Consider the following 23,713-nt stretch of genomic DNA (forward strand, 5'->3'; position numbering starts at 1 on the left):
TCCTAGCATTGATTGGCGCATTTATGCATTCACAATGGTATGAACTGTTATTGGGGGATCAAATGTAAATGTATATAATACATTTTTAATTATTAATACTTCAGATATAGATCCGAGATCAGAGAAAGCTATTTCTTGCTATTTAAGGGTCTACTTCGTTTCAAACAACTTTTATTATACTTGCTCCCACCAGGAGATGGCGCTGTTGTATCACACGTCAGGATGTAAGCAGGCCCATTTAATGGTTACAAACATTCACTTAAACCGTATTTAAGAGCTATTTTATTTATCTTGCAGCTTTCAGAGGAGAAAAATGTTTTTCAGTCTGTGTCGTCTGAAGCAAGAGCAACTTGAAGAGAGTCCCATACATTTGCATCAGGTCAGCCAGTGTCAGCTATTTTTTTCCAGAAACACAGATGCACCTGAATCAAAACTACTAACGTTAATCGTGCTGTAGGTTTCTGACTCAGGATTTCTAACTTTGATTTTGTATATTGTAGAAGATTTGTGACAAATTAATCATAAGTATTATAAATAATAGCTGTAACGTTACATTTGTAACTTTTGCATCCAATCACTTCACTAAATGCATTTCATTTGATGTTATTCATTATGAGTGTGTTCTAGTTATATTCTTGAGCTGCTTTGTGTGGTAACGTATGCTTATAATGCGATTAATGTGCCTCGTAAACAACGTTATATAATGTGTTGTATCATCTCATGAATAATCATATTACAGGAATAATACCAATGTAGTAATGACCACAATTTAATCCTCCTTAATTTGAATGGCTTATATGTAGTTGCACATATTGGCATTGTCTATTTAAAATCTTAACAGTACGAAAATGCAGCTTGTTAAGTGACAAAACCTATTACAGCTTAGTAACATTTTAGTAAGATAATCAATCCTTACTTTCAATCCGTAAAGTAAACATTTTTTTTTATATTTTAAATGAGGGAAATATACATGCAATATAAATGTGACCAAAAAAGTGCGAGTTTACAGTGTACTACAAATCTGTGACTTAAACTGCACAACCTAAAAGAAACCATGCTAATCAAAAGAATAAGTGTTGGCTCTCTATAGACTTTTTTGAATATTTTTAAAGAACTGTAAAATACTTGCTTACGCACAAAATGCAGAAACGGTTTTAATATTTTGGCGAAAACTTATCTTTTTTCATTGCAAGGTTGACATTTGTATGGAATTGCTCACTTATTTATACTTTAGGATGTTCTGTTAGTTAATTAGTTATGTAGTTAGTTAGGTAGTCCATGTTCTACATCCTTTTTGATCCTAGTTCAATGTCAACTATTATACCATCTGCAATAAGCACATTAGAAGTTGACTAAAGCTAATGGTGCATGTTCTCCACTTTCTGAAGTTTTGCTCTTGTTTCCTCTTGGTGCTTCAGTTTTCCCCACAGTCCAAAGACATACGGTACAGGTGAATTGGGTTGGCTAAAATTGTCCGTAGTGAATGAGTGTGAATGGATGTTTCCCAAAGATGGGTTGCGGCTGGTAAGGCATCGCTGCGTAAAACGTCCTGTATAAGTTGTGGGTTCATTGCGCTGTGGCATACAAAAATGTTACATACAAAAAGACACCACTTTTATCAAACTGTTCATTAGAAGATTTAGAGCAAAAATATGAATAAATAAATACACAAATTCCTGGATAAATTAAACAATAAATTAAAAAATAATAAATTAATACGCAAATAATTCAATTCAATTCAATTCAGCTGTATCTGTATAGCCCTTTTACAATGTAGATTGTGTCAAAGCAGCTTCACATAAATGGTCATAGTAACTGGAACAGGGTAGTTCAGTTTTTAGTGTTTAAGTTCAGTTCAGTTTAGCTCAGTTCAGTGTGGCCTGAAATTACTACCTAGTCCAAACCTATCTATATAGATATATAAATCTATATATGAATCTACAAATTCCTGCATAAATAAAACAAAAAATTTTTTTTAAATAAAATAAAAAATAAATAGGAAACAAATAAATGAATAAATAAATACACACATTTCTGCATAAATAAAACAATAAATGAATAAATAGAAAATAAATAAATGCAAATAAATAAATGTATATTAAAATCTTCAAATTCTTGTAATATATATATGTATATATACATACACACACACACACACACATAAAGGGGTAGAATCTACTTTAGCATTTTCTTATTACCCCAACGTCCTTGTAATTTATGTAATTATTCATCTGCCTGCTCTATTGTTATATTTATGCAGGAATGTATTTTTTTATTTATTGGCATATTGGTTTATTGTTTTATTCATTCAGGAATTTGTGAATTTATTTATTTGCATATTTATTTATTTTAATGTTTTTGCAGGTTTCGCCTCCAAAATTTTTGTTAATATTTTGAAAACAAAATCAATGATAGAATTACCATATAAACAGATGATTTAATGAATACATTATGCATGAGTTATAAGAACACTTGTTTTACTGTTTTCATTGTTGATAATAAAAGTTACCGAACAAAATTAGCAAATTGCCATTACAGAAATGAATTCAGTGTTTTTATGTATTAAAACATAATTCAGCTCATTTAAAATGCAAGAATTTTACTCAGTACCTAAATATTGATGTTTTTACTGTATTTGCTTGGATATATGCAATTTATTTAAATCAAATAAATTAGTGAGCAGATCAACTTTTTTCATACCATTAAAACAAACCTTACCCATGCAAATATGTTGAATGCGTATTTATTTATTGATTTTGTTTAAGGTTTCTGTAAAGCACTTAACTACTTTGTGCTAGGCACTTATTAATTTCTATGCAGATTATATCTATTCACATCTTATTTTCATCACATATTTATTTTTTACAAATAGCAAAAGTAAAAATAAAAACAGGCTCGTTTAGCGAAGTCTGTTTGAAATAAACTTGAGATTGTTCTGAACTCTTAATTTTGAAACTCTACATGCGTCGCACCTGTTCATTTAATTGTAAGAAATCAATCTCTTGTTGCAAAATCGAGTTAGCTTCCCATCACTGCACACTCAGTCAGGTTAACATGATTAACTGCTAATGAGGGGTTATTTCTGTCACTGCTGCGTCAAAGGCTGCATAAAGTGAGGGAGAGGGAGAGAGAGAGCACCTGTAATTAAGAGCTGTTTGCTTATCGTCTTGGAAAAAATAATCCCTTCATTATCACCTTAAATATTAATTAGCCATCAGTTTTCCTCCTTTATAATTAATATTTGATTTACACACTTCTTATGGTAAAATATTATTTCATGTGATCTCATATTATAAATATTTGACATTTTTCATATGATATATTATATTATAGATCAAATATATGTTATACTTTTTATTTTGAAATGACTGAAAATACGTCAAACATAATGCACTAACCTAAAGAAAATAATGATTGCATTGCCAAAGTCTACCAAGTGAGGGAACCAAAGCATCAGGAACTACAGGAAACCATGACACTCACTTTACATGTTTCTTTACCAATAAATCGAAGTAGTAATTATAATAATAATATTTAAAATAAAGAATAATAAAATTAAATGAATCAAATGAACACACTCATCGAGCTGGGAAAATCTTGAAGGTTGTTTAATTTAACTGAATAATTTAAATAATTTAAGCTAACTGAGCTTAAAATTATTAAGAAATAATGTTTTATTTATTCATTCATTTTTTTAGATGATTATTTACCACAATTTTGTTTTGTGTACTTGTATTTAATCAAATAAAATAAAATGAAGGCTTTTGTATCGTTATGTAATCTCTGCTTTTATGGAATGTAAAGTGCAAAATGTATTTCCCACAAAATTGTTAAAATGACACCAAATTCTAGTTATACATGATGGTCCTCATTAAATATTAAAATGACAATAAGTAACTCATCATCTAACTGACTCTTAGTAGACTGTCATGTCAGGGTTAAAAGTTAAAGTTGACATTTACTTGCACATTCAGCAGAAAGTCTGTTGATGGACCATCAACACAAAGTGTTGACAGATGTTAAGCACTGGCACGTGTAAAGCATTGGCTACCAGCACACATGTCGATTGAAAGTAACTTATAGTCAACAGAGGCCCTGTTTATTGGGCAATAAAGGGGTCATGAACTGGCTATTTTGTTGTTGTGTTATTCTTTTCACTTATAAAGCTTACTTATGAAGTTTGTAGGATTTTCTTTTACTATCACTCATTCATTCATTTTCTTTTCGGCTTAGTGCCTCAATTTTTTTTTTTTTTTAATCAAAAAAGTCCCTTTACTTTTAAAAACGTCAAAGTCAATAGGTAATACGTTTTTTTTTCTACCCTAGTTTTGAAGTTGTCTTTGAAACACATTTTATATGAGGTCTGTTCTGACAATTTGAAAGTAAACACCCACTGCTATGATTGGATAATATTTCTGCGTGGTAACTCCCCCTTGAGTTTAAGTGAGTGAAGCTGCGGTCACATTAGAGTTTGAGCATGCGTTATTCTGGTGTGCGGCGCTGCGAAAAAGGGGTGGGATTAAACAAGCTTAGCTTATTAGACATTTTAAAAAGCGAGCGATTGCTCCATGTTTTAACTTTTTTGTGCAGAGAGGTCATGTTTTGATCCTCAATTGATCTCACGCAGTCAAGTGATTCGATTTCGCAGGTCAGAGTTAACCAAGAACTTTGCACCGCAGCAACCTGTGAAACTTGATGCATGACCCCGCAAATCCGGTCTGACGCATTCACGTGCGTATTAATTGAAGTCTATGGGAGGAATAGCCCAGTGTGACCGCAGCTTGACTGAGTAAAGCAGGTCACACACCAGAAGCGCCGCACGGCACCGCGACACGGCGCGCACATGACAGTTTAAAGTATCACACACCAGACGCGCAAATTCGAATGATATTTAACTTGAAACTAATCAGATGGCGCTCTGTGGCGCGACTGAAAAATGTACTGCGTCCTGAGCCGTGGCTGGGCGCCGCCGACAGCCGCCGTCTTGCGGCGCCGGTATGTGTATCCTGACAGAAACCTATGTTTAGAATTCTAAAATGCATGGCGCTGTGTGGCGCACTGAGTGGCGCTTCTGGTGTGCGACCTGCTTAACTGTCAACTCTCATTTGGCTTAGACCCTTTATTAATCTGGGGTCGCCACAGCGGAATGAACCGCCAACTTATCCAGCTCGTGACTTACGCAGCGAATGCCCTTCCAGCCGCAACCTATCGCTGGGAAATCTTTTACTATCAAAAATGTCAAAATCAATAAGCAAAAAGCTTCTTTTTTTCTACCCTAGTTTTGAGGTCGTCTCAGAAAACACACATTTTCTATGAGGTTTCCTCTGACAACTTGGAAGTAAACACCCTCTGCTATGATTGAATAATATTTCTGCATAGCAACTTCCCCTTGAGTTCAAGTGAGTAACTGAATGCATCTGTGGATCGATCTGACCATGTCCTGTGTGAATCAGTGGGCGGAGCTTTGATATTCTGTGATATTTTGATGTTTAACCTCCCTATGACATCATAGATAAGCACATTCCAGCATCTGCTGTTTTTCTGGGCCTGGTTTCAATAAAAGCTTTTATTTCAGTCAACAAGATGATTTCAGGTCTAAAATTTAGAGGATAATATTTTAGTACAGTGATCTCTTATATGTCAAAAGCTCAAGTAAAAGTTAAGATCAAGATTCATGACCCCTTTAAGATGCACTTTGGTTAATCGGATTACAAAGAGGGAGTAACATTCCTGATTACACCTTTAAACTTTTAATGTAAATTTTTGTTATTGTAAACATCATACATTTTTACATTTGAATAATACACCCTCATTTTCTCTCATAAATCTATTTACTCTAGGTACAAAAAAAAGTTTCTCTCAGGAACTTCAGGTCAAAAATGTCCACTTTCAAACCCATTAAAAGGGCAATATTTCTTCTCAAGTGTCATTTAAGCAAAATGCTGTACATTCTTAATTAAAATGCTTCCATCTTGTTAATTGTTTTTATAAATGTAACTTTTTAAAATGATGTTGGCACATCTTTATTTGGAGATTTGGCTTGTGGAGCAAATAAACACTCTTTTTCTGTTTTCTGCTTTTGTGCACTGCAGGCCAAATGAATTAAGATTATTTATACTACAGGGCTGTTGAAGGTTTGATTTTGATTGGCTGATATATACATTCTGAGCAATTATTTAGGTGACCCTTTAGTTTGAGCCACAATTCATGCTATTAATTACTGGCTTATTACCTGCCTTATAAAGTATAGTTTTATTTGACATCCCTATAACCAAAATCTAAACCCCAACTCCTTACCATTCATTAATGAGGAGCAAATTTGCAGTTTATTAAGCTAATAGTCTTAGTTAATGGTTTGTTAATAGCATGAATTGTGGCTTGAAATAAAGTGTTACCATTATTTTCAGATAAATGCATGGCTAAAGTAGTTCCAGGCAGGTTTTGACCACATTAGAGTTCCATATCACTACACTGAAGAATTTCAGTTATTTCACAGCCTACAACAGTCAAAAGCCTTAATAAAACAAAACTCTGAATGAGATGCTTAATAAACTGTACCACACACAGAACAGTTAGCCCTCCTTTGATTTTTTTTTTCTTTTTTAAATATTTCCCAAATGATATTTAACAGAGCAAGGAAATTTTCACAGTATGACTGATGTTTTTTTCCTCTGGAGAAAGTCTCATTTGTTTTATTTCGGCTAGAATAAAAACAGTTTTTAATTTTTTAAAAACCATTTTAGGGACAAAATGATTACCCCCTTTAAGCTATATATTTTTTCGACAGTCTATAGAACAAACCATCATTAGACAATAACTTGCCTAATTACCCTAACCTGCCTAGTTAATCTAATTAACCTAGTTAAGACTTTAAATGTCACTTTAAACTGTATAGAAGTGTTGGATCTAAATCTTTTTTTCTGTTAAACAGAAACTGGGGGAAAAAATAAACAGTTAAAAAATAATTCTGACGTCAACTGTACATATGCATACATACACACACATACTGTACATAAAATACAAAAAATGTACAAAATAACATCTGAACAATATATTTAGTGCGTTAATCATGCAATACATGTAATAATTGACTAAAGTCTATTAAATTAATAGAAAAAAAAACATCATGCATCATGGCCACATCACTACCTCAGATGTGCATTATTCTTTAATATTCAAGAGCCTGTTATCAGTTACTCCTTACATAATTAAAAGTATGTTGGTTTAATGGTACGGGCATCAGAGTTTGTATATACTCAGAAATTTGTGTATAAGTATTTGACCCTGCACAAAAAAGTATTGCTTAAAATGAATGATCCTTCTGATCAATGAATTATCCAAGACTTTAATAATCCAAAATCTGATATCTATGCATTAATCCCAGATGCAAATATGTGCATCAATGTTTAAGTGTCATAATCGAAATAAGGTGCTGAGCTTTTAAAGCCAAACCCCTTCTAGAAACAACTGAGTTTCCCCTTTGGCGGCTCTACAGATGCGATTTTGCGAACACATTGAACTTAACCAATAAGTCCTGCAACAACCAGCCATTATCAGAGTGTCTGACACCTTCATTCATACCTGTGTGAAGCACAGATCACTGTGGGTTTGTCGATGATTGGATTGATTGGACGAGGGCATGTTGCAGCTGGGTTTTCTCCACAGGGGAGTAAGGTTAATTAGGAGAAGATGATGAGCTCGATGATGGATTGAGGTCTATAGTGCGGTGTAGACGCGTTCGGGCCTACAGATGACACAACACATTCCCCTGACCTGCCCCATCAGCCTTCAGCTTACGCAAGCAAACGTGCTGTCGGCGCTAATGCTTTTTTGGCGCGATTCAACACTGCTAAACCACAATCTAGGTTTGAGTTGTTGTCCTCGTGTTGCTTATAACAGAGCGTTCCAATTGCAGCTTTCGCTCACTTGTTTGTACATAGCTGCCAACACATCAAGCCCTCTTGTATGTTATCTAGAACAGCTGCGGCTAGATAATATTCATTATAAAGAGGAACTGTCACGTTTGTCAATACTGAAGGTCTGCTTCCAGACCCTGAAGTGCTCCGAGCGGCTGATGCCTGCAGTGCTTCACCTGAGTTTATAAGCTTTCTCAGCTGCGCTCATGATGTTTCGATTGGATTTGGGGTTAGACATTTTTTAGGCGTATCCATATAAATCAATGAACACACCCTAGGACTGTTGTGTAGCTGAGGTATTTATTGAAAAGGCCAATGCTGGATATTTTTTTGGAGAAAAAGGTAATAAAAGTAAGCTCTAGCTTTTTGGAATCTTCACGTTTGATTTTGTTAAGCTTCAACTTTATGTGCCACTGACCAATCAAAAAAAAAGAAAAACTTTTCTTTAAAGAAAGAAAAAAAATCAAAGAACGAAAAGAAAATTTAAACTTTTTCTTTTTGAACAGTTTTTTTAAAATTACCTTAGGCAAAATGTTTCTGTTGGACCACTTAGAAAAGGAACACAGAGAGAATAAAACTTATAATCTACATTCATTTTCTTGCTTCATTTCTTTTTTTTTCAGAATGAAACAACGACATCCCAGTTTAGTGTTGACATCTTGTTGACAAACCAACAATACAGAGTACATATGCGAGCTGCACATACACAAAAGAAGGACTTTTCATCCTTTCGTCCTTGTTCAAACTACTTATTTAAAATGAGCTGAAACAAAACATTTTTTGGGACAACTTAATTTTTATGTTCAATCCACCTAATTGTGTAAAAATGAATAAGTTAACATAATTCCTTCACATTGTTCCAACACAAATTTATTGTATAGAACCCAGCATATTTACAGTATACATTGTACACGTTATGATCAAAGTATGCGTGTAACTTTGGGCTTAACCCTTGTGGGTTAATTAAATAAAATTACGCAATGAAAAAGCCAAAGCTAAGTAAACACTACCAGAAACACTACCAGACTATGGTCTAAATACAGCATTACAACATACAAAAGAGAGAGATGGACTTCAGTGAGAGAAGTCACTTACCAGTGTTAAAATGATTGTTAAAATCACTGTAGTTAGAAAATACGCTGTTTTTCTTCAGTAAGGGCTTATTTTGTGGTTTTTGATGCCATTTTGTGGCGAAACGTCAAACGTCTTTGCTCTCCTCAGCATGACAGGCTGATGGATGCTGACACACTGTATCTGCAAAATAATAAATGTTTAAAATAGGCATTATCCTTATAAATAAACTGCGTAGATGCAATCTAAATAACTACAGTCTCACCTAAAACAGCCTCAAAAGTACATTATGTTGTCCAACAGCTGCAATATTTCTCAAATTGTAGTGAGTTTATTCATCTGCTGTCACTCTGTGTGGGCAGAGTATGAAGGGTGAAAAGACTGTACAAGTGCTGAGATTACTTTAGCAGATAAAACTGTTGTGTGTAAATATATATATTTTTATGTGTTTTTCTTATTTTTTTTCTTGGTTCCTGTTTATTAAAAATTATAATAATTAAAAATTTTATATTAATTAATACATGAGTATTTAAGATTTTCCCACAAAAATTATTTGGAGTGTTGTAATCTAACTTTTTTAGTTCCAGACAATATATGATTATAAAGGATCCTACAGAAAATATTAATTTAAAATGGAGATCTTTGAGGGGTCTACTGATTCATGCTGAGCACTGTTGGGCATGAGATATGCATGTTTTTATAACTTTTTATTTTTGTGTATCATGAGCAGGACTTTTCAAGTGACTTAAGGCCTGTGCACACCGAGACGTTTTTTGTCGACATTTAACTGCTGGTGACTGTATAAAGAGCGTCAATGTGATCATGCACAACAACGCGCAAAACACCAGGCGCAAAAGCGTCATTTAAAAAAAAAAAACGCCTTATGCTCGTTTTTTTTTATTTGACACGCCGAGTTAAAGCCTTCTCCACCAATCAGATCGACACTTTTGTTCACGTGCACGGAGGTGCTGAAGTTACAGTAAACAGCACTTGGAGGCGCTCAAGTGCAAAACTGTCAGTGCGAGCGCACATTGAAGAAGATGCCCAGAGGTAATATGAACGTGGAGCTGCTTATTGCACTGGTGAACAATAATATTTTCTTCATCGCTAGAGCTGGAGCTTTAACAACAATTGTGTGATGTTCCTCTCTTCCTCTTCTTCTGTGTTACAAGCTGCTGTCGGAAGTTTAAAGTTCTGTATCGCCATCTAACGTCAAGGAGTGATTTTGCATACTCATCTGTTTGACGGCACTGAAAATCGCTTGGGTTTGAATGGGAAAAAAACATCTCGTAAAACGCAGACGATAAACACAAACGAAAAGCGTCACGGTGTGAAGGAGCCTTCAAGGCCTGTGCACACTGAGTCAACGTCTAACGCCTCATGACTAAATAAAGGGTTTCAATGTGATTGTGCACATCCACACACAAAACGGCAGGTGCAAAAGCGTCATTTAAAAAAAAAAAACGCCTCATACTCGTTTTTTTGTTTTGCCGCGCCAGAGCTGCTGCTTGAACATCCATAACAACAAGCATGTCAACTTTGTCTTCTTCTTCACGTTACAAGCGTGTGTCAGAAGCTTAAAAATGTGTAGCGCCATCTAGGGAGTAATTTTGCATACTCTTTTGCTCGACGCCAGTGAATATCGCTTGGGTTTCAATCTGGAAAAATGTCTTGGAAAAATGCTGCCTTTGGCGAGCCTTTGGACTGCTTTATACCATGACCTCACAAAACCCACCCACATCCCAATAACAGGCCCACATTTAAACATCCAATCGACAACGAGTAAATACTACACAATACCGCCTTACAATTTGTCTTATCCAAAAATCTGTTTCACAAGTAAAAAAAAAGTCCCTATTTTTGTTTCATTGCAACTTTAAAGAGTTTTTCAATGAAAGTCTCCAGTTCATTCCTACATAAAGAAGCTTAGCAATGGATTACATCATTTCTTTGCCTTAATCAACTTCATCAACTGTGCAGCAAGCTTATTTTCTTTCTCTGAAGTCTTTCTCAAAACCAGAAAGGCAGGTTCCCTTTAAAACAATCCTCATTTCTCTGGTGTAATATTTCCTTTTTTTGTATTGCAGCTTTGATGGACTGCTTCATATCAAATAATCTACCGCTGCTGGATTTTTGCGTGGCACAGCGAGCATCCACAGCAATAAAACAGTGCGAGTTTTCACAGAACATGTCAAACCGGCTCCCATAACCCTCTGCTGTGCACCTGTGTTGATGTTGCTTCATTTCTCTGATGATGTGTGGCAATAATCAGAGGAGATCCTGAGCACAGATATGTTCTCTCCTGGCTATTGAGCCATCCACCGCTTCCAGCCATGCACCTGTACCCCTCCTCGCTCCGTGTTTTTGTTTGGCATTTCTCATTAAAAACTTGCTCAGCTTGACACCGTGCCTTCCTAAGTGAGGGCTTCACAAAGAATCTGTCAGTACAAATACCCAACAGCTTGTTAATAACAGATTTCCAGCACAACAATACGCTGCTGTTGTTGGCGGTCAGGTCAGATTCGATCTATGCCATTGTTGAAGCTTAGCAATAAAGTCAAGGCTCTTAGATATCAATGTTTATACATGAATGCTCGACAATGGTGGACTAATGTGCTATGGTCTGCAATTATAGGTCCCGCTTTATGGCTTTAAAGGTGCTGTGAAGCTAAAATAAAGTTTTGTGGATGTTATTATCTGTGTTTTGGTGTTAAACATATCTATAAGCTAGTGTGCTACAAAACATTGACAAACTGCACATTTAGAAGATATAAACATTCAGTTTGTGATTATTATGGCGGCTTTAGAAAGTCAACATACTATTATACTACGTAAACATATTATTCTTCCGTCTTCTTCTTCTGAGACTAATTTCTATATGCATCTCCTCCTAGATCGGTTATACTACAACCACCAAACTTACTATAAACCTCCAAACTGCTTTGACTTGGGTTGCTCTATCTTATCCAACTGATCCAACTTACGGTTTTCCAAAAAACTTATATGGAAATGTTGGAAAAGTTCCACTGACTTAACATTGGACCAAACTTTCTGATCTCATGACGTACAGATTTAAGATTGGGCTAATTTAACTCAGACTACTAATCTGCCAATCGCTGATGACCTTTCAAATTACAAGCCACACCGTAGCAACCACTTACGACTCCTTAGCAACTGTTCTATAGACTTCCATTGTAAAAAAAAACTGCCATTGACTTTAACTAAGGACATACCAATCCATACTATGAACATGCTAATTCATGCTAACAACATACTAGTTTATATTGGAAACATGCTAGCAACATGCAAATTCATACTAGAATCATGCTAACAACATGCTAATTTATGCTAGAAACATCATAGCAACACACTAATTCATTCTAGAACCATGGTAATTTATGTTAGCAACTGCCTTGCAAAACCTTAGCAATCACCTAGCAATGCCTTAGCAACCACTCAGAACACCCTAGCAACTGCCTAGCAACACCTTAGCAACTGCGTAGCAAAACCTTAGCAATCACCTACACTGTAACAAATGGCTGTAAAAATTACAGCATTTTTTACAGCAGCTGACTGTTTTTCTAATAATACAGCACTTTGCTGTAAAATGTGTGATTTCTGCGGTCACATGACAATTTCAAATCTTCTTAGGCATTGTGGAATATTCAACTGTCAAGGCATGGGGAAGAGTGAGAGTTTTAAGAGTTTATTAATTTTGTTTCCATCTTATATATATAAGATTAATGCACGTTTCGCTCGAGTTGCTCGAGTGCAAAAATCTGAACTCAACGGTCATTTGCACTGCGTTAACCAATCAGGAACTTTCTATTCTGGGGGCGTGATTGTGACGTAGCGCCTGGTGTTGGTGTCCTGGGGAAAATCCTCATGCCGACACAACAGTTCATCAAACTGGACTCGGCTCAGCCAAAAGCACCACTGAATGCCTCTATCATCCAGGTTAAGTTTCTGGAGGAGTTTGAGCTCACAGAGCTGAATGCACCTCTGAAAGGATCTAGTGGACTCAGACACGGCCCTAAACGTATCAACGCTGTTTTTCAGTCTTCAAAAAGAACATAAACACTGTTCATGTTAGACATTTAGCAAAAGTCAACGGGCAGACAGAAGCCCTGCCCATCACGCGAATCCATGTCTGTTCTGAAGTGAATTTGACGCGTGAATGGAGCTGAATTGATGCGTGAATGAAGTGGGGTTGGATGCGCGAATAAGGCGGAGTTTGATGTACGAATGATGTGGAGTTTGACGCGCGAATGAAGCGAGTAAACTCAACTGTTCAATAGCGCGATTTATCGGTGAGTTCCGCGTCTGTTGTGAACACAGCATCAGTTTGGGTTGGTTATATGTTTAAAAGAAAGAGAAAATATTGACTTTAGCGATGATGAGGCTTCATTTAAACGGCACAAGATGCCGTCTGACAATGAGGGGCAAATGCCTCACAGCTGTTGTTTTCCATCCCATTAGATCACATTTTTTTAAAATGATCAGTCAAGGAGGTGACGTTAATCGACAACAGTTTTAGTTCAAAGATGATAAAAGCAGGTCAAATAGATTAAAATGATCATTTCAAAGCTGTCAAAATGTAACAAATGTTAATACCAGGCATGTCCAGACTCGTTCCTGGAGGGCCGGTGTCCTGCAAAGTTTAGTTCCAACCCCAAATCAGACACGCCTGGTCTAGCTAATCAAGCTCTTACTAGGCTTTCTAGAAACATCCTTGAAGGTGTGTTGAGGCAAGTTGGAGCTAAAATCTGCAGGATACCGGCCCTCCAGGACAGAGTTTGGACACCCCTGGTTTATACGCATCAGCTACCGACTGGAAGTTTTAGCATTCTCCTTGCACAAACACGCAAAGCATAATGGGTAAAAACAAAAAAAGATATTTTGCCTGGAGTGATTAACAGAACTGATAATGCACAAGGCTGACCAATAAATAAAGTACTGATTTAAACTGTCACGTTGAATGTTGAACTGTGCATTGTGAGGATCTGACTACATTGCTTTCTCATCTAAAGACACATTTGAAAGAGGGCAGAGTTTTTAAAGGTTGACCTTCTTTGTCTTCTTTTTTAAAGCTATGTCACTGTAAAAATGTTAATGTTTTTATTTCTTTTATTTAGGTGCGCCACGCAGCCACACAATCATGCAACAAAAAATACACCCGGGAGCCCACAACTAATTGTTCTTGGTATGAGTACATGTAATATGCACTGTCATCTCTCCATCTGTCTGTATCTCTCATATCTCCATCTGTCTGTATCTGTCATCTCTCCGTCTGTCTGTATCTGTCATCTCTCCATCTGTCTGTATCTGTCATCTCTCTGTCTGTCTGTATCTGTCATCTCTCCTTCTGTCTGTATGTATCTCTCCATCTCTCCATCTCTCTGTATCTGTCATCTCTTCGTCTGACTGTATCTTTCATCTCTGTCTGTCTGTTTCTGTCTTCTCTCCATCTGTCTGTATCTGTCATCTATCCATCTGTCTGTATATGCCATCTCTGTCTTTCTTTATCTGTCATCTCTCTCTGTCTGTATCTGTCTTCTCTTCGGTTTTATCTATTTGTCATCTTTCCGTCTGTATCTCTCATTTCTCTTTCTGTCTGTATCTGTCATCTCTCCATCTGTCTGTATCGGTCATCTATCTGTCTGTATCTGTCATCTCTCCGTCTGTCTGTGTCTGTCATCTCTCCATCTGTCTGTATCTGTCATCTCTCTATCTGTCTTTATCTGTCATCTCTCCATCTGTCTGTATCTGTCATTTCTGTCTGTCTGTATCTGTCATCTCTCTGTCTGTCTGTATCTGTCATCTCTCCTTCTGTCTGTATGTATCTCTCCATCTCTCTATCTGGTTGTATCTGTCATGTCTCCATCTCTCTGTATCTGTCATCTCTCCGTCTGTCTGTATGTCATCTCTCGGTCCGTCTGTCTATATTTTTCATCTCTCTGTCTGTCTTTATCTGTCATCTCTCCATCCTTCTGTCTGTATCTGTCATCTCTCTGTCTGTCTCTATCTGTCATCTATCTGTCCATCTGTATCTGTCATCTGTCCATCTGTCTGTATCTGTTATCTCTCCGTCTGTCTGTATCTGTCATCTCTCCATCTGTCTGTATTTGTCATTTCTCTGTCTGTATCTGTCATCTCTCCGTCTGTCTGTATCTGTCATCTCTCCATCTGTCTGTATCTGTTATTTCTACGTCTGTCTGTATTTGTCATCTCTCCATCCGTCTGTCTGTGTCTCTCATCTCTCCATCTGTCTGTATCTTTCATCTCTCCGTCTGTCTGTCTGTCTGTCATCTCTCTGTCTGTCTGTATCTGTCATCTCCGTCTGTCTGTATCTGTCATCTCTCCATCCGTCTGTCTGTATGTATCTGTCATCTCTCCATCTGTCTGTATTTGTCATCTCCATCTCTCTGTATCTGTCATCTCTCCGTCTGTCTGTATCTGTCATCTCTCAGTCTGTCTGTATCTTTCATCTCTCCATCTGTCTGTTTCTGTCTTTTCTTCATCTGTCTGTAACTGTCATCTCTTCGACTGTCTGTATCTGTCATCTCTCCATCCGTCTGTCTGTATCTGTCATCTCTCCATCTGTCTGTATCTGTCATCTCTTCGTCTGTCTGTATCTTTCATCTCTCCGTCTGTCTGTATTTCATCTCTTGGTCTGTCGGTCTGTATCTGTCATCTCTCCATCTGTCTGTATCTTTCATCTCTCCGTCTGTCTGTATCTTTCATCTCTCCGTCTGTCTGTATCTGTCATCTCTCCATCTGTCTGTATCTGTCATCTCTTCGTCTGTCTGTATCTTTCATCTCTCCGTCTGTCTGTATTTCATCTCTTGGTCTGTCGGTCTGTATCTGTCATCTCTCCATCTGTCTGTATCTTTCATCTCTCCGTCTGTCTGTATCTTTCATCTCTCCGTCTGTCTGTATCTGTCATCTCTCCATCTGTCTGTATCTGTCATCTCTTCGTCTCTCTGTATCTTTCATGTCTCCGTCTGACTGTATCTTTCATCTCTCCGTCTGTCTGTATCTTTCATCTCTCCATCTGTCTGTTTCTGTCTTCTCTCCATCTGTCTGTATCTGTCATCTCTCCATCTGTCTGTATCTGTCATCTCTCCATCTGTCTGCATCTGTCATCTCTCCATCCATCTCTCCCTCTGTCTCTCTCTGTCATCTCTCTGTCTGTCTGTATCTGTCATCTCTCCGTCTGTCTTTATCTATCATTTTTGTCTGTTTGTATCTTTTCTCTCTTCGTCTGTCTTTATCTGCCATCTCTCCATCTGTCTGTATCTGTCATCTCTTCGTCTGTCTGTATCTGTCATTTCTCCGTCTTTATCTGTCATCTCTCCATCTGTCTGTATCTGTCATCTCCATCTGTCTTTATCTGCCATCTCTCCATCTGTCTGTATCTGTCATCTCTTCGTCTGTCTGTATCTGTCATTTCTCCGTCTTTATCTGCCATCTCTCCATCTGTCTGTATCTGTGATCTCTCTGTCTGTCAGTACCTGTCATCTCTCTATCTGTCCATCTGTATCTGTCATCTCTCCCTCTGTCTGTATCTGTCATCTCTCCTTCTGTCTGTATCTGTCATCTCTCCATCTGTCTGTATCTGTCATCTCTCCATCTGTCTGTATCTGTCATCTCTCCATCTGTCTGTATCTGTCATCTCTCCATCTGTCTGTCTGTATTTGTCATCTCTCCATCTGTCTGTATCTGTCATCTCTCCATCTGTCTGTATCTTTCTTTCATCTCTCCGTCTGTCTGTATCTGTCATCTCTCCATCTGTCTGTATCTGTCATTTCTCCGTCTTTATCTGTCATTTCTCCATCTGTCTGTATCTGTCATCTCTTCGTCTGCCTGTATCTGTCATCTCTCCCTCTGTCTGTATCTGTCATCTCTCCATCTGTCTGTATCTGTCATCTCTCCGTCTGTCTGTATCTGTTATCTCTCTGTCTGTCTGTCTGTCTGTCTGTCTGTATCTGTCATCTCTCCATCTGTCTGTATCTGTCATCTCTCCGTCTGTTTGTATGTGTCATCTCTTCGTCTGTCTTTATCTGTCATCTCTCCATTCGGCTGTCTGTATGTATCTGTCATCTTTCTGTCTGTCTGTATCTGTCATCTCTCCGTCTGTCTTTATCTGTCATCTCTCCATCTGTCTATATCTGTCATCTCTGTCTGTCTTTATCTGTCATCTGTTATCTCTTCTTCTGTCTGTATTTGTCATTTCTCTGTCTGTATCTGTCATCTCTTCGTCTGACTGTATCTGTCATCTCTCCATCTGTATCTGTCATCTCTCCATTTGTCTGTATGTCATCTCTCTGTGTCTGTATCTGTCATCTCTCCGTCTGTCTGTATCTGTCATCTCTCCATCTGTCTGTATATGTTATTTCTACGTCTGTCTGTATTTGTCATCTCTCCATCCGTCTGTCTGTATCTCTCCATCTCTCCGTCTGTCTGTATCTGTCATCTTTCTGTCTGTTTGTATCTCTCCATCTCTCCATCTGTCTGTATCTGTCATCTCTTCGTCTGCCTGTATCTGTCATCTCTCCATCTGTCTGTATCTGTCATCTCCTTCTGTCTGTATCTGTCATCTCTCCTTCTGTCTGTATCTGTTATCTCTCCGTCTGTCTGTATCTGTCATCTCTCCATCTGTCTGTATCTGTCATTTCTCCATCTGTCTGTATCTGTCATCTCTCCGTCTGTCTGTATCTGTCATCTCTCCATCTGTCTGTATCTGTCATCTCTCCATCTGTCTGTATCTGTCATCTCCATCTGTCTGTATCTGTCATCTCTCCATCTGTCTGTATCTGTCATCTCTCCGTCTGTCTGTCTGTATCTGTCATCTCTCCATCTGTCTGTATGTGTTATCTCCGTCTGTCTGTATCTGTCATCTCTCCATCTGCCTGTATCTGTCATCTCTCCATCTGTCTGTATCTGTCATCTCTACGTCTGTCTGTATCTGTCATCTCTGTCTGTCTGTATCTGTCATCTCTCCGTCTGTCTTTATCTGTCATCTCTCCATCTGTCTATATCTGTCATCTCTCCCTCTGTCTGTATCTGTCATCTCTCCGTCTGTCTTTATCTGTCATCTCTCCATCTGTCTATATCTGTCATTTCTCTGTCTGTATCTGTCTTCTCTCTATCTGCCTGTATCTGTTATCTCTCCATCTGTCTGTATCTGTCATCTCTGTCTGTCTTTATCTGTCATCTCTCCATCCGTCTGTCTGTATCTGTCATCTCTCCATCTGTCTGTATCTGTCATCTCTTCGTCTGCCTGTATCTGTCATCTCTCCATCTGTCTGTATCTGTCATCTCCTTCTGTCTGTATCTGTCATCTCCTTCTGTCTGTATCTGTCATCTCTCCATCTGTCTGTATCTGTCATTTCTCCATCTGTCTGTATCTGTCATCTCTTCGTCTGCCTGTATCTGTCATCTCTCCGTCTGTCTGTATCTGTCATCTCTCCATCTGTCTGTATCTGTCATTTCTCCATCTGTCTGTATCAGTCATCTCTCCGTCTGTCTGTATCTGTCATCTCTCCATCTGTCTGTATCTGTCATCTCTCCATCTGTCTGTATCTGTCATCTCCATCTGTCTGTATCTGTCATCTCTCCATCTGTCTGTATCTGTCATCTCTCCGTCTGTCTGTCTGTGCCTGTCATCTCTCCATCTGTCTGTATGTGTTATCTCCGTCTGTCTGTATCTGTCATCTCTCCATCTGCCTGTATCTGTCATCTCTCCATCTGTCTGTATCTGTCATCTCTACGTCTGTCTGTATCTGTCATCTCTGTCTGTCTGTATCTGTCATCTCTCCGTCTGTCTTTATCTGTCATCTCTCCATCTGTCTATATCTGTCATCTCTCCCTCTGTCTGTATCTGTCATCTCTGTCTGTCTGTATCTGTCATCTCTCCGTCTGTCTTTATCTGTCATCTCTCCATCTGTCTATATCTGTCATTTCTCTGTCTGTATCTGTCTTCTCTCTATCTGCCTGTATCTGTTATCTCTCCATCTGTCTGTATCTGTCATCTCTCTATCTGTCTGTATCTGTCATCTATCTGTCCATCTGTATCTGTCAACTTTCCATTTGTCTGTATCTGTTATCTCTCCTTCTGTCTGTATTTTTCATTTCTCTGTCTGTATCTGTCATCTCTCCATCTCTCTGTATCTGTCATCTCTCCGTCTATCTGTATCTGTCATCTCTCCATCCATCTGTGTATCTGTCATCTTTCTATCCAGCTGTCTGTATCTGTCATCTCTCCGTCTGTCTGTATCTGTCATCTTTCCATCTGTCTGTATCGGTCATCTCTATCTGTCTGTATCTGTCATCTCTCCGTCTGTCTGTGTCTGTCATCTCTCCCTCTGTCTGTATCTGTCATCTTTCCTTCTGTCTGTATCTGTTATCTCTCCATCTTTCTGTATCTGTCATCTCTCCATCTGTCTTTATCTGTCATCTCTCCATCTGTCTGTATCTGTCATCTCTGTCTGTCTGTATCTGTCATCTCTCCCTCTGTCTGTATCTGTCATCTCTCCTTCTGTCTGTATGTATCTCTCCATCTCTCTATCTGGTTGTATCTGTCATGTCTCCATCTCTCTGTATCTGTCATCTCTTCGTCTGACTGTATCTGTCACCTCTCCGTCTGTCTGTATGTTATCTCTCGGTCCGTCTGTCTGTATTTTTCATCTCGCTGTCTGTCTGTATCTGTAATCTCTCCGTCTGTCTGTTTCTGTCTTCTCTCCGTCTGTCTGTATCTGTCATCTATCCATCTGTCTGTTTATGCCATCTCTGTCTTTCTTTGTCTGTCATCTCTCTCTGTCTGTATCTGTCTTCTCTTCGGTTGTCTCTATCTGTCATCTTTCCGTCTGTCTGTATCTGTCATCTCTCTATCTGTCTGTATCAGTCATCTCTCCATCTGTCTGTGTTTGTCTTCTCTCCATCTGTCTGTATCTGTCTTCTCTTCATCTGTCTTAATCTGTCATCTCCATCTGTTTGTATCTGTCTTCTCTTCAACTGTCTGTATCTGTCATCTCTCCGTCTGTCTGTATCTGTCATTTCCTTCTGTCTGTATCTGTCATCTCTTCATCCATCTCTTCTTCTGTCTTTCTCTGTCATCTCTCTGTCTGTCTGTATCTATTATTTCTGTCTGTTTGTATCTGTTTTCTCTTCGTCTGTCCGTATCTGTCATCTCTCTGTCTGTCTTTATCTATTATTTCTGTCTGTTTGTATCTGTTTTTCTTCGTCTGTCCGTATCTATCATCTCTCCGTCTGTCTGTATCTGTCATCTCTCCGTCTGTCTGTATCTGTCATCTCTCCATCTGTCTGTATCTGTCATCTCTCCGTCTGTCTGTATCTGTCATCTCTCCATCTGTCTGTATCTGTCATCTCTCCATCTGTCTGTATCTGTCATCTCCATCTGTCTGTATCTGTCATCTCTCCGTCTGTCTGTCTGTATCTGTCTGTATCTGTCATCTCTCCATCTGTCTGTATCTGTCATCTCTCCGTCTGTTTGTATCTGTCATCTCTTCGTCTGTCTTTATCTGTCATCTCTCCATCCGGCTGTCTGTCTGTATCTGTTATCTCTCCGTCTGTCTGTATCTGTCATCTCTCCATCTGCCTGTATCTGTCATCTCTCCGTCTGTCTGTATCTGTCATCTCTCCATCTGTCTGTATCTGTCATCTCTCCATCTGTCTGTATCTGTCATCTCTCCATCTGTCTGTATCTGTCATCTCTGTCTGTCTTTATCTGTCATCTCTTCGTCTGTCTGTCTGTATCTGTCATCTCTCCGTCTGTCTGTATCTGTCATCTTTCCTTCTGTCTGTATCTGTCATCTCTCCATCTGTCTGTATCTGTCTTCTCTTCATCTGTCTTAATCTGTCATCTCCATCTGTTTGTATCTGTCTTCTCTTAAACTGTCTGTATCTGTCATCTCTCCTTCTGTCTGTATCTGTCATCTCTCCATCTGTCTGTATCTGTCATCTCTTCATCCATCTCTTCTCCTGTCTTTCTCTGTCATCTCTCTGTCTGCCTGTATCTATTATTTCTGTCTGTTTGTATCTGTTTTCTTTTCGTCTGTCCGTATCTGTCATCTCTCCGTCTGTCTGTATCTGTCATCTCTCCATCTGTCCGTATCTGTCATCTCTCCGTCTATCTGTATCTGTCATCTCTTCGTCTGTCTGTATCTGTTTTCAGTCTGTCTGTATCTGTCTTCTCTCCATCTGTCTGTATCTGTCATCTCTTCGTCTGTCTGTATCTGTAATCTCTCCGTCTGTCTGTATCCGTCATCTCTCCATCTGTCCGTATCTGTCATCTCTGTCTGTCTGTATCTGTCATCTCTCCATCTGTCTGTATCTGTCATCTCTCCATCTGTCTGTATCTGTCATCTCTCTGTCTGTCTGTATCTGTTATCTCTCCGTCTGTCTGTATCTGTAATCTCTCCATCTGTCTGTATCTGTCATCTCTCCATCTGTCTGTATCAGTCATCTCTCCGTCTGTCTGTATCTGTCATCTCTCCATCTGTCTGTATCTGTCATCTCTCCATCTGTCTGTATCTGTCATCTCTCCATCTGTCTATATCTGTCATCTCTCCGTCTGTCTGTATCTGTCATCTCGCCATCTGTCTGTATCTGTCATCTCTCCATCTGTCTGTATCTGTCATCTCTCCATCTGTCTGTATCTGTCATCTCTCCATCTGTCTGTATCTGTCATCTCGCCATCTGTCTGTATCTGTCATCTCTTCGTCTGTCTGTATCTGTTATCTCTCCTTCTGTCTGTATTTGTCAATTCTCTGTCTGTATCTGTCATCTCTTCATCTGACTGTATCTGTCATCTCTCCATCTGTATCTGTCATCTCTCCATTTGTCTGTATGTCATCTCTCTGTGTCTGTATCTGTCATCTCTCCGTCTGTGTGTATCTGTCATCTCTCCATCTGTCTGTATCTGTTATTTCTACGTCTGTCTGTATTTGTCATCTCTCCATCCGTTTGTCTGTGTCTCTCATCTCTCCATCTGTCTGTATCTTTCGTCTCTCCATCTGTCTATCCGTCATCTCTCTGTCTGTCTGTATCTGTCATCTCTCCGTCTTTCTGTATCTATCATCTCTCCATCCGTCTGTCTGTATGTATCTGTCATCTCTCCATCCGTCTGTATTTGTCATCTCTCCATCTCTCTGTATCTGTCATCTCTCCGTCTGTCTGTATCTGTCATCTCTCAGTCTGTCTGTATCTTTCATCTCTCCGTCTGTCTGTTTTTGTCTTCTCTCCATCTGTCTGTAACTGTCATCTCTTCGACTGTCTGTAACTGTCATCTCTACGACTGTCTGTATCTGTCATCTCTCCATCCGTCTGTCTGTATCTGTCATCTCTCTGTCTGTCTGTATCTCTCCATCTCTCCATCTGTCTGTATCTGTCATCTCTCCATCTGTCTGTATCTGTCATCTCTCCGTCTGTCTGTCTGTATCTGTCATCTCTCCATCTGTCTGTATCTGTCATCTCTCCGTCTGTTTGTAATCTGTCATCTCTTCGTCTGTCTTTATCTGTCATCTCTCCATTCGGCTGTCTGTATGTATCTGTCATCTCTCCATCTGTCTGTATGTGTTATCTCCGTCTGTCTGTATCTGTCATCTCTCCATCTGCCTGTATCTGTCATCTCTCCATCTGTCTGTATCTGTCATCTCCTTCTGTCTGTATCTGTCATCTCTCCTTATGTCTGTATCTGTCATCTCTCCATCTGTCTGTATCTGTCATCTTTGTCTGTCTCCATCTGTCATCTCTCCGTCTGTCTGTCTGTATCTGTCTTCTCTCCATCTGTCTTTATCTGTCATCTCTCCATCTGTCTATATCTGTAATTTCTCTGTCTGTATCTGTCATCTCTTTGTCTGTCTGTATCTGTTATCTCTCCGTCTGTCTGTATCTGTCTTCTCTCTATCTGCCTGTATCTGTTATCTCTCCGTCTGTATCTGTCATCTCTCAGTCTGTCTGTATCTTTCATCTCTCCGTCTGTCTGTTTTTGTCTTCTCTCCATCTGTCTGTAACTGTCATCTCTTCGACTGTCTGTAACTGTCATCTCTTCGACTGTCTGTATCTGTCATCTCTCCATCCGTCTGTCTGTATCTGTCATCTCTCTGTCTGTCTGTATCTCTCCATCTCTCCGTCTGTCTGTATCTGTCATCTTTCTTTCTGTTTGTATCTCTCCATCTCTCCATCTGTCTGTATCTGTCATCTCTTCGTCTGCCTGTATCTGTCATCTCTCCGTCTGTCTGTATCTGTCATCTCTCCATCTGTCTGTATCTGTCATCTCTCCTTCTGTCTGTATCTGTTATCTCTCCGTCTGTCTGTATCTGTCATCTCTCCATCTGTCTGTATCTGTCATTTCTCCATCTGTCTGTATCAGTCATCTCTCCGTCTGTCTGTATCTGTCATCTCTCCATCTGTCTGTATCTGTCATCTCTCCGTCTGTCTGTATCTGTCATCTCTCCATCTGTCTGTATCTGTCATCTCTCCTTCTGTCTGTATCTGTTATCTCTCCGTCTGTCTGTATCTGTCATCTCTCCATCTGTCTGTATCTGTCATTTCTCCATCTGTCTGTATCAGTCATCTCTCCGTCTGTCTGTATCTGTCATCTCTCCATCTGTCTGTATCTGTCATCTCTCCATCTGTCTGTATCTGTCATCTCTCCGTCTGTCTGTCTGTATCTGTCATCTCTCCATCTGTCTGTATCTGTC

At 38.8% G+C, this 23,713-nt stretch overlaps 1 long non-coding RNA gene across 1 annotated transcript in view; it reads left to right on the forward strand.

Moving 5' to 3' along the window:
* Positions 1-214: 214 nt before the first annotated feature.
* The window catches only part of LOC141378427 (uncharacterized), a 47,702-nt gene continuing 24,203 nt past the window's right edge, over positions 215-23,713 (forward strand). Inside the window, exons 1-2 of the long non-coding RNA XR_015513600.1 lie at positions 215-379; positions 14,123-14,190. This is a non-coding gene — a long non-coding RNA (uncharacterized LOC141378427). The remainder of the gene's footprint in view (positions 380-14,122; positions 14,191-23,713) is intronic.

The sequence above is a fragment of the Danio rerio genome, chromosome 17, assembly GCF_052040795.2.
Source record: "Danio rerio strain M-AB ecotype USA chromosome 17, GRCz13ab, whole genome shotgun sequence".
Lineage (NCBI taxonomy): Eukaryota > Metazoa > Chordata > Actinopteri > Cypriniformes > Danionidae > Danio > Danio rerio.